Here is a 15,146-nt window from a genome sequence, read left to right as displayed (position 1 = left end):
AATTTTTTTCCCAATTTTCGTTTTTCTGATACGGGCGGGTGGGGACGCTGGCTATCAAAAATTTTTTAAATAAATTCTTATTGGTCACATTTTGAAGAGCAATAATCCCCCTTTAATTTCCGACCAATAAATAAGCATTTGGTCTGAAATTGTTCGAGTTATGAATTTTTTTCCCAATTTTCGTTTTTCTGATACGGGCGGGTGGGGACGCTGGCTATCAAAAATTTATTAAAAATATTTTCAATTGTCACATTTTGAAGAGCAATAATCCCCCTTTAATTTCCGACCAAGAAATAAGCATTTGGTCTGAAATTGTTCGAGTTATGAATTTTTTTCCGATTTTTTTTCCATTTTTCGTTTTTCTGATACGGGCGGGTGGGGACGCTGACTATCAAAAATTTTTTAAATAAATTCTTATTGGTCACATTTTAAGGACCATTAATCCCTTTTTAATTTGCGACCAAGAAACAAAGAATTGGTCAAAAATTATTCGAATTATGAATTTTTTTCCGATTTTTTTTCCAATTTTCGTTTTTCTGATACGGGCGGGTGGGGACGCTGACTATCAAAAATTTTTTAAATAAATTCTTATTGGTCACATTTTGAAGAGCAATAATCCCCCTTTAATTTCCGACCAATAAATAAGCATTTGGTCTAAAATTGTTCGAGTTATGAATTTTTTTCCGATTTTTTTCCCAATTTTCGTTTTTCTGATACGGGCGTGTGGGGACGCTGGCTATCAAAAATTTATTAAAAATATTTTCAATTGTCACATTATGAAGAGCAATAATCCCCCTTTAATTTCCGACCAAGAAATAAGCATTTGGTCTAAAATTGTTCGAGTTATGAATTTTTTTCCGATTTTTTTCCCAATTTTCGTTTTTCTGATACGGGCTGGTGGGGACGCTGGCTATCAAAAATTTATTAAAAATATTTTCAATTGTCACATTTTGAAGAGCAATAATCCCCCTTTAATTTCCGACCAAGAAATAAGCATTTGGTCTGAAATTGTTCGAGTTATGAATTTTTTTCCGATTTTTTTTCCATTTTTCGTTTTTCTGATACGGGCGGGTGGGGACGCTGACTATCAAAAAATTTTTAAATAAATTTTTATTGGTCACATTTTGAAGAGCAATAATCCCCCTTTAATTTCCGACCAATAAATAAGCATTTGGTCTGAAATTGTTCGAGTTATGAATTTTTTTCCGATTTTTTTCCCAATTTTCGTTTTTCTGATACGGGCGGGTGGGGACGCTGGCTATCAAAAATTTATTAAAAATATTTTCAATTGTCACATTTTGAAGAGCAATAATCCCCCTTTAATTTCCGACCAAGAAATAAGCATTTGGTCTGAAATTGTTCGAGTTATGAATTTTTTTTCCGATTTTTTTCCCAATTTTCGTTTTTCTGATACGGGCGGGTGGGGACGCTGGCTATCAAAAATTTATTAAAAATATTTTCAATTGTCACATTTTGAAGAGCAATAATCCCCCTTTAATTTCCGACCAAGAAATAAGCATTTGGTCTGAAATTGTTCGAGTTATGAATTTTTTTCCCAATTTTCGTTTTTCTGATACGGGCGGGTGGGGACGCTGGCTATCAAAAATTTATTAAAAATATTTTCAATTGTCACATTTTGCAGAGCAATAATCCCCCATTAATTTCCGACCAATAAATAAGCATTTGGTCTGAAATTGTTCGAGTTATGAATTTTTTTCCCAATTTTCGTTTTTCTGATACGGGCGGGTGGGGACGCTGGCTATCAAAAATTTATTAAAAATATTTTCAATTGTCACATTTTGATGAGCAATAATCCCCCTTTAATTTCCGACCAAGAAATAAGCATTTGGTCTGAAATTGTTCGAGTTATGAATTTTTTTCCGATTTTTTTCCCAATTTTCGTTTTTCTGATACGGGCGGGTGGGGACGCTGGCTATCAAAAATTTATTAAAAATATTTTCAATTGTCACATTATGAAGAGCAATAATCCCCCTTTAATTTCCGACCAAGAAATAAGCATTTGGTCTGAAATTGTTCGAGTTATGAATTTTTTTCCGATTTTTTTTCCATTTTTCGTTTTTCTGATACGGGCGGGTGGGGACGCTGACTATCAAAAATTTTTTAAATAAATTCTTATTGGTCACATTTTAAGGACCATTAATCCCTTTTTAATTTGCGACCAAGAAACAAAGAATTGGTCAAAAATTATTCGAATTATGAATTTTTTTCCGATTTTTTTTCCAATTTTCGTTTTTCTGATACGGGCGGGTGGGGACGCTGACTATCAAAAATTTTTTAAATAAATTCTTATTGGTCACATTTTGAAGAGCAATAATCCCCCTTTAATTTCCGACCAAGAAATAAGCATTTGGTCTGAAATTGTTCGAGTTATGAATTTTTTTCCGATTTTTTTCCCAATTTTCGTTTTTCTGATACGGGCGGGTGGGGACGCTGGCTATCAAAAATTTATTAAAAATATTTTCAATTGTCACATTTTGAAGAGCAATAATCCCCCTTTAATTTCCGACCAAGAAATAAGTATTTGGTCTGAAATTGTTCGAGTTATGAATTTTTTTCCGATTTTTTTCCCAATTTTCGTTTTTCTGATACGGGCGGGTGGGGACGCTGGCTATCAAAAATTCGAACAATTTTATACCAAATGTTTATTTCTTGGTCACAAATTAAAGGGGGATTATTGCTCTTTAAAATGTGACTATTGCAATTTTTTTCTATAAACTGTAATAGCTAACGTACGTTGTTTTTGCGTTGATTGAATCGCATAGGGCCACCGCGCTACTATGTGTGTCGGCGCCTATGGATTTTTCTGATGGCTGGCGGCCGGCGGGTCGCTAGTTTCACCGAGCCTAATTAGGTACTATTTTCATAAAATTTCCAAACAGAATTCAATTATTTAAAAATTTATTGTAAAAAATCTTCGAAGAATTCAATTTTTTTCATGAATAAGAAAAATTTCTCAGGAATTCAATTATTTAAATTAGAATTTGCATAAAATTAGTAGAAAGAAATCAATTATTAAAAATTTTTTATTAGTTCTTTCTCAAGAATCAAATTATTTTTATAAATATTTAAATTCTTTCATGAATAATAAAATTCGTTGCAGGAATTAAATTTATTAGCTGGATAAAAAAGAAGTAAATTTTATTGATGAAAATTAGGAAAATGTCAGGAAAACAAAATATAAAATGAAATTTTTGTCACTTTTGTAAAGTGTCTAAAACGAGTTTTTTGGTCGTCAAGTTTAATTTTTTAAAAGCTACTTTTTACTACTTTTTTTAGTTTGACAGCTACTTTTTGCTACTTTTTTAAAATTCATTATCGAATGCGAAGTCTGAAACAAAAAAGAAAGCAAAAAATCAAACAAAAAATAAAAAACGACAGTTTTTTATTTCTTGCTTGATTGCTTTTTTTCTATTTTTTCTTTTAAGAAACAACACAAATACATATCTTTCAAATCAAAGGAAGCAAAAAGAAAGCAAACAAAAAATTAAAAACCAAAAAAAGCAAGGACACAATACAAAAGAAGAAACAAACGAAAGAAAGCGAGAAGAAAGCAAACAAAGAATTAAAAACCAACAAAAACAAGGACACAATAGAAAAGAACGAGAAACTAATAATGAATTCTAAACATAGAATTGTCAAATTTTCTTTGACGAGTGAAAGACGACGATTTCCAAATACATATCTTTTTGTGAACTTTTAAAAGTGAAAAAAAAATCTTATTTGCATTTCCGAGACTTACGAAATAATGTAGTTACACCGCCCATCTCGAAAAGACATCAATGAAATTCTATTTTGTTGGAATTTGAATAAAAGAGAGGCCTTTCACTTTTCAACTTCATTATAAATACGAATCCGTAATTTCTCACATTAAGCTAGATTCATCTAAACGATCAGATTTTAATATCTTCCTTGACACATGCATACAGTCGAAAATTGTATTTCAAAATCATCGCACATTTATATTGTAGCTTACATCTACTTGCAACTTAATAAATAATTTATTTAATATCAATTTAATATATATAAATTTTTACTTAAACATTAAAATATACTGATGCATGAAGAAAAATTTATAATATAAAAATATCCCATTTTTAAGTAAAATAAACACTTCAGACAATAACCAAATATTTATTGGGTCATTTAACATTCGAACTGTATTAAAAATTCCAGAAATGTCCAAATTATTTTTTAAAATAACATTAGAAGGAGGAAATGAAAAAAAAACAATAGGCTAAAAATAGAAGACAATAAAACGAATGGAATGAAGATGTATGAAAATAAAATAACCTTCAATAAATCATAAATATGTCTATAAAGTTGACAAAACTCTCGGCAATTGCAATAAAACCGTTACCCGGAAGGCATATTTATTCTGATGCCATCCGGTCAGTTATACATAACCTTAATCGCGTCGCACCTGCAGAAGATTCTTGACGTGTCATCGATGCCAAAGTTTCAAGACCAATTACGTTATTCTGACTACCTGACGTGATAATTTTAAAGGAACGGTATTTCTCCAATGAAAGATGTATCATACTAATCAACTAAACCAATACATCAACAATTAATCTCTACTACAATTCCCCTTAATTTTAATTCTAGAAAATATGATTTTTTTCTCTGGTGAAAATTTTCCTCGGGTTCTACTATACCATACAGAACTATATCAATATTTTTATACCAATTACCCTCACTGAATTTTTGTAGAATTTTTTTATTATTTCTATACCGTCGAATGGGGCGAATGGTACCTAACATTCGAGGTAATAAGTAACTTTAGATTTTAATTCCCGATTTTTATTATCCACGTTTTTTCTTGTCTGATTTTCGTGAATCGAACATTTAGCAAAACTCCACATTACAAAAATCGTACAACAAAAAAAAATCGGTAATAAACATCATGAATCAAAATTTAAACTCCTGTTACTTATTACCCCCAATGTTACTATTACCCCAATTGCAAAATTTGACGATAAACATTAAAAAAAAATGAATCGCAGCTTCCTAAACGTTTTCACCTTCGTGGTATTAATGAAATTCTTCCGCAAATCGGAATTATCTCTTGTACAACTTGGATAAATGTACCTGTTCGAATTATTCAAGAAACTGGATCGAGTGAGCGAGAAAGTTCCGTTGTTGAAAGTGTCACGTACTTACATTCTGCGTATTTACCTTGTATATTACATCGTCCTTGCTCTTTCATCTCGTCTCCTTCGAATCCTGATTATATCTCACTATCCCAGTATATCCAATGTCACTTTATGGACCCAAGTGACCTTCAAATGAAATTCTACTTTTTCTTCAAAACCAAAAAAAAGACCCTTTTTTCGCGAACGAATAATAAGAATATCAAGGACAAACTTTCCGATCCACTTCCTCTCAATTTTTGAATTTTTTATTTTCTTTTCCTCTGACGAAACAAATGTAATAGAAAATGTCATGTTTACCAATAATCTGAATAAAGTCCCTGCAGGGACTTAAAATTTTATTTTCTTTTCCTTTGACGAAACAAATGTAATAGAAAAAGTAATTTTTACCAACAATCTGAATAAGAAACAAATTTTAGGTCCCTGCAGGGACCTAAAATTTGCTCCTTATTCATATTGTTGGTAAAAATTTCGACGCTAACTTCATGAAGTTAGTTGTTGGTCCCTTGCTTAGGATCGGAGAGAATTTTTTTTTACAAAACCGAAAAGAATAGACAGTGTTGCAACAAACATTTAATTTTATTTTTCCCTGATTTCCACACTAAATTTTCACTTTTTCCCTGACCCTAAAGAATAATTTCTGATTCACTCTAAAAATTATTAGGTACTCAAAAAAATGTTCTATTACATTTATTTACAAATTTCTTCAAAAGTAAAATTATTCCAAAACATCAATAACTTCTTTTTTAAAAAAATATTTAATCATTATTATTTTTTTGTAGGAATTAAAATTATTCAAAAAATTCAAATTTAAACCTTTTTGAAATTCAACAACTTATAAGAATATTATTACAAAACATGAAGACTCGAAGTGATCGCCTTCTTCATGTTTTGTAATAATTTAAAAATTCCTATAAAATTTTTCAAAAAAAAGTTAATCATTTACAAAAATTTTAATAAAATCCTTCGCAAAAATTCAATTATTTTTACAAGTAGTAAAATTTCTCAAAAAAAAAAAAAAATTCAATTATTTAAAAAAAAAACTGTAATAAAATTCGTTGCAATAATTTAATTATTTTTATAAATAATAAATCGATTATTCGGTAATTCATTTTTAAATCAATTTCTATTAGAAAATTCTACGAAAATTCAATTATTTAAATTTAAAAATAAATAATTTATTGAATAACTAAATGTTAAAATTAAATTCTCATAAAGAATTTTATCAACAAATTTTTAAATAATTGAATTCTTTTTACAAATTTTAATAAAATTTTTAAGAATAATTTGGTACATTTTTCGATAGGAATTTGATTAAAATCTTGTATAAAAAATCATTAAAATCCTGCAATGAGTTTCATTATTTACAAAAATAATTTTAAATTATTCTAATATAATTAAATTTCGGAGAAGAATTTTATTATTTATAAAGATACTTGAAATTTTGAGGAGAATTTTTTTTTAAAATTTTTTAACATAATTGAATTTCTGCAAAGAATTTTATTACTTTTGAAAATAATTGAATTCTTGCAACGAATTTTATTTAAGTTTAATGAAAATAATTGAATATCGGTGAAAAATTTTATTATTCATAAAAATAATTGAATTTTTGAAAAGAACTTTGTTAAATTTTTTTTAAATAATTGAATTCTTGCGACGAATTTTATAAAAATCTTTTTAAATACTTGATATTTTTCGAAAAATTTTATATGTATTTTAAATAAATGAATTCCTGTGAAATTTTGACAAGAATTTTATAATATTTTTTTAAAACAATTGAATTTCGATGAAGAATTTTATTATTTATAAAGATAATTGAAATTTTGACGAGAATTTTTTAAAAATTTTTCTAAAATAATTGAATTTTGTAGAAGAATTTTATTATTTATAAAGAGAATTGAAATTTTGACGAGAATTTTTTTTTAAATTTTTGAACATAATTAAAATTCTGCAAAGAATTTTTATAACTTTTGAAAATAATTGAATTTAATTTAATAACTGAATTTCTGTGAAGAATTTGAATATTTATATAAATAATTGAATTCATGCAACGAATTTTCTTAAAGTTTAGAAAAATAGTTGAATTTCGGTGAAGAATTATATTATTTATAAAAAAAAATTGAATTCTTGAAAAGAACTTTGTTAAATTTTTTTAAATAATTGAAATTCTGCGATGAATTTTTATAACTTTCAAAATTAATTGAATTTCTGGAATCATTTGAAACTTTTCCAAAATTCAATTTTTTTTAGTATTTTTAACTAAAATTCTTCTATCAATCTAGTATTTATGAAAATAATGTTTTTTTTGGAAAATAATTAAATAAACTAAGAATTTTTTCAATTTTTTAAAATAATCTTGTCTGTTTACAATTATAATGGAAAATTTTATTATTTAATTTTATTAAAATTATATTGATAATTGAATTTCTGCAAAGAAATTTTATTATTTATAAAAGTAATTGAATCCTTCCAAAGAATGTTATTATTTATGAAAATAATTCAATTCTTGCGAAGAATTTTATTAAAATTTTTGAAAATATTAAACAGTAATAAGTAATAAAAATGTAATGTAATTTAATTTAAGTTTCGAAAAATTTAAATAAAATTCTTTAAAAGAATTCAATTATTTTTAATAGAATATGTAAAGAAACTTCAATTATTTTAAAAATTTCCAATTATTTGGTTATAAAAATTCAATTATCTTGAACCAATAGAATTGAAAGATTTCAAAAATACTATTTTTTAGAGTTTTCAAAAAAACTTTGCAAAAATTCAATTTTATTAAAAAATTTTAAGTGTGTATCTTTTTTTAAATTAACTAATAAAAATTTTAATTATTAATCTTCGCACTGAGAAACATGAATACATTAAAATGTGACTCTTTATAAAATTCAATTATTTATCAATTATTAAATTAAAATACTTTGAAAATTCGATTTGTTAAAAAGTGTCTAATGAAATTCTTTAACAAATTTAATTATTTTCAGTTGAATTTCACAAAATTTCTATTAATTCGATAATTTTTTGTAAATTTATTTACATACTATATTTGAATCAGTGACTGATTTTTTAATATCAAATTAATTATTTTTAACTAATTCAAATTTTGAGAACAGTAAAAATATCTATAAAAATTGAAATAAAAAGCGATTTTTTAAAAACAAATTAAAATAATAAAACTCTTTTTAATTTGGTGAAAATTCCCATTTGGCAAATTTTGACTTTAAATATCAAGCACCAACTAATTTTTGACTGAAATTAATTTCAAAGTCTACACACACTTTGAAATTTACAATTTCATACATAGTTGAAACTAGAGAATTTTTCAGCTACCAAGAAATAATATATCTCAATTCTCAATAGAAATATGAGTCTGGGAAAAATCCAATTACGCCTCTAATAATCTAGCGAGCAATCAATTTGGAAATTCCCCAAGATAGAAAGAAAAAACAAACTTCCAAATTCCTGAATAAATATTATCCTTGCTTTACTGATTACTGAATAATCAGAGTGAATATTTTGAAGAAAAAAATAATTATTATATTTATGAAAACCGATCTAATTTTCTTTTATTCTATTTCTATTTTTGCACTGAAAAAATATTTTTTCGATCACTTTATCATATTGACAAAAAATATTTATAATAATTTTAATATAAAAATTTTTCTTATTAAATACTCACGCGAAACAATTCACGAAAATCCCGTACGAAATTTCGTAAATTTCAATTAAAAAAAAAATTATCAAATAAATATTTACAAGAATCAAATAATATTTTTCTAAGTCAATTAAATTATATTTGCTTCAAATATTGAAATTATTGGTTCAAATATAATTTATTTGATTTAAATACAAATTATTGGATTTAAATCAAATTTATTTAATTTAAATACAAATTATTGAATTTAAATCAAATTTATTTGGTTTAAATAAAATTTATCTGATTTAGAAAATATTTATCTGATTTGAAAAAAATTTATCTGATTTAAATAAAATTTATTTGAATCAATAAAACAATTTCTTTGATAATAGCCAAGTAATCGAGTTATTTGAATCAAATAAATTTTTATTTTCAATATACTATTTATTTCATAAATACAAAAATTATTGTTTCGAATAAAATTAATTTGACTCAAATAAAAATTATTTCTTTCAAGTACATAAATATTTTCCAAATAACAATCAAAGAGTAATTTATTAAATTGATCAAAATAAATTTTCTTCTCATAAAATATACACAAAAAGTAAATTGAAATATAAATTTGAAAGAGATTTGTATACACACGCATCTAATTAAAATTTTGCAAATGATATCATTATATAATTGATGACCTAAAAGAGGTGTAACTCTTTATTTAATTATTATGTGTATTACGAGCCGTTATGTGCAACAGGAATTATTCAAAGAAATCGTCCTTCGAATTGCTTTCGATGCACGTATGATAATATAACATCATTATCTCTTCATCATATGAATATTTATATACCTTCAGATTCTTTTTCCATAAAAAAAAGAAAATTAAATAATTAAAAAAAAAAGAAAATTGAATAATTAAAAAAAAAGAAAATTGAATACTTAATAATTCAAAAAAAAAAAAAAAAAAAATGAAAAATTGTATAAAAGTTTCGCGTTTTTATAATGAATAATTCATAACTTTCTTTTTAAGTTAGCAAGAAGCGTGGAGAAATATATTTTTTTTTCCTGGGCAGAAATAGAACAAAAAATATGCAAATATAAGTATAATATTTATTTTTTGTATTTTTTTTTGAGATAGTTTGTGGGTCTCTCAGCAACTTTTGCGAATCAATATTTTACTCTCCAAAATGGCCTTCGCCTCTTCCACTCTCTTTTGCTACAGAAACCGCATCTCGATTGTTTTTCTTTTCGAATACTGGATTTACCAGAATTTGATATTTCTAAAATAATAATATTTGAATCCCTTTTTTCTTTCTTTCATCAAACAATTAAATTTTGTTAAAATTTTCGCTTTTATTCTCTCGTTACGTTAAAAAAAAAAATTCTTGGTAATTTACAAGTAATTACATGTAATAATATTATTGTACTAATTATAATTGTACAATAATAATTATACTAAATGAACTAATTATAACTGTATGATAATAATAAAATATAATTGTAATTAAATATTATAATCAATGATCATTAAATTAATATCGTTGTTATTATAATAATAATTATTATTATTATCGTTATTATTTTTTTTATTATTGCTACTATTATTTTTACTATTCTTATTATTATTATTATTATTATTATTATTATTATTATTATTATTATTATTATTATTATTATTATTATTATTATTATTATTATTATTATTATTATTATTATTATTATTATTAATTATTATTATTATCATTTCATTGATATATTTTTGACGTTCGCAGGTTTTGTACTCGATAATTAATTTTAAAAAAGTATCAAAAAGTAGCTTAAGGACTGAAAAAAGTAGTAAAAAAGTAGCTATCGAAAAATTAAACTCGACGACTCAATTTTTTTTACAATTTCTTATTAACATTCAAAAATAGAATATGTTTTTGAAATCAATATTTAAATACCTATTTATTTTGTCTAAAGGAATTAAAATATTTAAAATGCTTTCAATGTAACGCATTTTTGAAATTTAACTATTTCTAAAAATTACAAAAGTAATTCTTTTTTCTTTCAAAATTCAATCATTTTTTTTTTTCTTGAAATTTATAACTAAAATTATTCAAAACTTTAATCATTTTATTTTATTTAATTTGAAATTAATTCTTATTATAAAGTTCTACGAGAATTCAATTATTTAAATACAAAAATAAATAATTTATTTATCAATTCTTATTATAAAGTTCTACGAGAATTCAATTATTTAAATACAAAAATAAATAATTTATTGAATAATTGAATATTTCTTAAATTTGAATTCTTATAAAGAACTTTATCAAACTTTTTTTAAAATAATTTAATTTTTACGAAAAATTGCATTAAAATTTTCAATAATAATTAAATTCATTCAAGAAATGTAATTAAAAATTAATTGAAAATAATTATTACACTCTAACAAACAAATTATATTTAATTTTTTTAAATAATTGAATTTTTTTCAAATTTTTAAGAATAATTGCGTTTTTAGCGGAATTAATTTAAAATTATATTAAAAATAATTGAAATTATTATTCATCCTGCAATGAGTTTTATTATTTATGAAAATAATTTACTTTTTGTCACCGAACTTTAATAAAGTTTTTAAAATAATTGCATTTTTGAGAAGAATTGAAAAAAAATTTTTTTTAAAGAAATGATATTTTGCAAAAAATTTTATTAAAATTGTGTTTTAAATAATTTAATTTCTTTGAAAACTGTATATTATTTATGAAAAGAATTAAATTCTTTCAAAAAATTTTATTAAAATTATATTGAAAACAATTCTATTATTATAAAGAATTTCATTAAAATTTTTAAAAATAATTGAGTTCTTTCAAAAAATGTTATTAAAATTTTTATGAATAGTTTCATTTTTTGCGAAATTCATTTAAAATTGTATTAAAAATAATTGAATTTCTGTGATGAATTTTATTGCTAATGAAAATAATTGAATTTTTGCAAAGAATTTTATTAAAATTTCTAAAAAAAATAATTGAATTCCTATTAGAAGAATTTTATTATTTTTAAAAATAATTGAATTCTTGGGAAGAATTTTATAAAAATTTTTTAAAAATAATTTAATTCCTGAGAAGATTTTTATTATTTTTAAAAATAATTTAATTCTTGGGAAGTTTATTAATTTTTTTTTAAATAATTGAATTCTTGTGAAGAATTTTATAAAAATTTCTGAAAATAATTGAATTTCTGCGAATAATTTTACTTAACGTGAAGGTAATTGAATTTTTCTGAAGAATTTCATTAAATTTTTTGAAAATAATTAAATTGTTTCAAGAAATATTGTAATTAAAAATGTAATTGAAAATAATGATTAAATTCTAACATACAAATTATATCAAACTCATTTTAAATAATTGTATTTTTCGCGGATTTCTTTTAAAATTGTATCAAAAATAATTAAAATCCTTAGATGAGTTTTAAAATTTTTGTAAAATAATTGAATTATTGCAACGATTATTATTAAAAATTTTCAAAAATAATTGAATTCCTGAGAAGAATCGTATTATTTATAAAAATAATTGAATTCTTGCGAAGAATTTTATAAAAATCTATTTAAATAATTGATTTTTTTCGAAAAATATTAGAAAAATTCTGTTTTAAATAATTGAATTCCTGTTAAAATTTTTTTATTTATGAAAATAATTGAATTTTTGCAAAGAATTTTATTAAAATTTTTTTTAAATAATTGAATTCCTCAGAAGAATTTTATTATTTTTAAAAATAATTGAATTCTTGGGATGTTATTTTTTTTTGTTATTGCTACTATTATTTTTACTATATTCTTATTATTTTTTAAATTGTTTTAACAACTGTTTTATTGTTAGAATAATATTATTATATTAATATTATTATTATAATATCTGATAATATTATTAAATAATAATATTATTATATTATTATAAAATTATTAAGAAAAATATTTTCCATAATGTAAAACTAACAAATTTGCATATTTCCAAATTTCTAATTTACAGATTGTTAATTATTTTTTTAAGATCAATGAACGCCTCATTTGATGGGAGAAGATGAGTCATGAAACATTTTAATTAAAAGGATGCGATGACTAATTCTACCATAAATGATTTAGCGATGAAGAAAATAAATTGTTTCACAAAAATCAATTTTAAAAATCACATACACTGCTGAAAAAAATTTATTTGATTCAAATGACCGATTACTATTGACTATTATCAATTAAAATATTTACTTGAATTAAGTAATTTATATTTAAATCAATTAAATGGTATTTGAACCTATAATTTCAGTATTTGAAGCAAATATGAATTGAACCATTTAATTGATAAATAAATATAATAAATATTATATATTTATTTAATAAATTTAATAAAAATTATATTTATTTAATAAATTTAATAAATATTATATTTATTTAATAAATTTAAAGTAAATATTTAATTGATAATAATCAAGTAATCGGTTATTTGAATAAAATAAATTTTTCTTTCAGTGTAATAAGTATTATAAAAAAATAAAATTTGAAGTTAGAATTTTTCGCTAATTGAGAAATAATTTCTACTAGACATCAACAATTGAATCGTTCCTTTGTTTCATGAAATGACACTTGATACACAAAATTTTAATTTTTGCCCACGAATAGTATTATTAATAATAATAATATTATCAATATTAGAATTTGGATATTAATCAATAGCATATCTATAGCATCTGTTACATACGCTATATAAAGCTAATATTACCATTCCGGTTTTTACATAATTTATATATATATATATATATATATATATATATATATATATTTATAAGTATGTACGTATTAAACTATAAATAATTTATGATTCTCTTTGGAAATTTCATCAGAGTGAAAATACTGTTATTTTTAATGAAATGCCTCGTGTTTTCAAAACGGTTTCTTTTTTACTATTGGGTGTTGTAAATGAATATTCTCATATAGTTAAATTATTCAAGAAAAAAAAAGAACTGGAATCATTGATTTTTCAATTGAATGTTAGAAAGCTTGTAAAAATTGAGCATGCTATTAAATACATAGATATTAATTTGTACATTCTTTTTTTTTGTAATATTGTATACAAGAAGAATTTTTAATTACAGTAGAATTAAATTTCTCTAAATTATATTGTTTTGTTATGTTTCATTTAATTGAAAATATAACTTAAAATTCTTCTGCAATTTCTTCATGTATATTATTTTTAATATTAAAAAATAATAATAAGAATAATAAGAATAAATTGGTAGGTGGTCACTTTTTCTAAAAAATATTTATTAATCCTTTTTTTATCTGTTTTATCTTTTTAATCTGTTTTTTAAAAAAAGTTTTTCTAACAAGTTTTGATTTCTAAGAAAAGTTTTTCCAAAAACAATTTTGAATTATTTTTCAAAAAATATTTCTTAAAAAATATATTTATTAAAAATAACAATAATAATTATCCTAAAAGAGATGCAAAGAGTACAATTTTTCTCAACACTCGAAAGAAAGGGGAATATAATTACGTGATCAATTAGATATTATTATTATAATAAATAATTAAATTGACAATAATTTTTTTATTTAAAAAGAAAAAAAAGAAATGCACCTCTTTTTCGCACATAGTAACCAAATATTCAAACTACTACGAAATTGAGAGTTAATTCATCTTCTGAAACTCGTTCTGCAATCTGGTTCCACTTTATATGCAACCAGAAATTTAAAAAAAAAAAAGGAAACAAAATTGTTTCCCAAGGAAGGTCTTTCAGTTAGTTAACCTCAAGTTAGTGAGTTCAATTTCAAATGGCATTCGCAATAAAAATTTCATTTCTTTTTCTTAAAGAGAAAATGAGAAATAAAAAACACTGAGAAATATGTTTTTATTGTATTGTAAAACTAATTTTTGGCTCTTATTTGCAATATTTTAATTTTTTTTCGTCTCACATTATAAAATAATAATAAAAATAATATTGATAATAATAATTAAAAAATTTGAAAATAAGAATTAAAAAATCAATAAAAAAATAAAATTCCGAATTTATATTTCCTATCGAATATTTTTCAAATTAATTTTATTAAATAAATAAATAAAAAAAAAAATTTTTAAGTCAGAAAATAAAATTCAAGTATTTTTTTTGTTATAGAATATTTTTTCAAATTAATTTTTTTATTAAATATATAAATCAAAAAACTATTTTTTTATCAAGGGAATGAAATTCTATTTTTTGTATTGTATCGAATATTTTTGCAAATTAATTTTTTTATCAAATAAATAAATAAAAAAAATTTTTCAATTCAAAAAATAAAATTCTATTTTTTTCTATCAAATATTTTTTCAAAT

The sequence above is a fragment of the Leptopilina heterotoma genome, unplaced genomic scaffold (genome assembly GCF_015476425.1).
Source record: "Leptopilina heterotoma isolate Lh14 unplaced genomic scaffold, ASM1547642v1 Lhet_52, whole genome shotgun sequence".
NCBI lineage: Eukaryota > Metazoa > Arthropoda > Insecta > Hymenoptera > Figitidae > Leptopilina > Leptopilina heterotoma.
Note: the sequence above shows the minus strand (reverse complement) of the source record.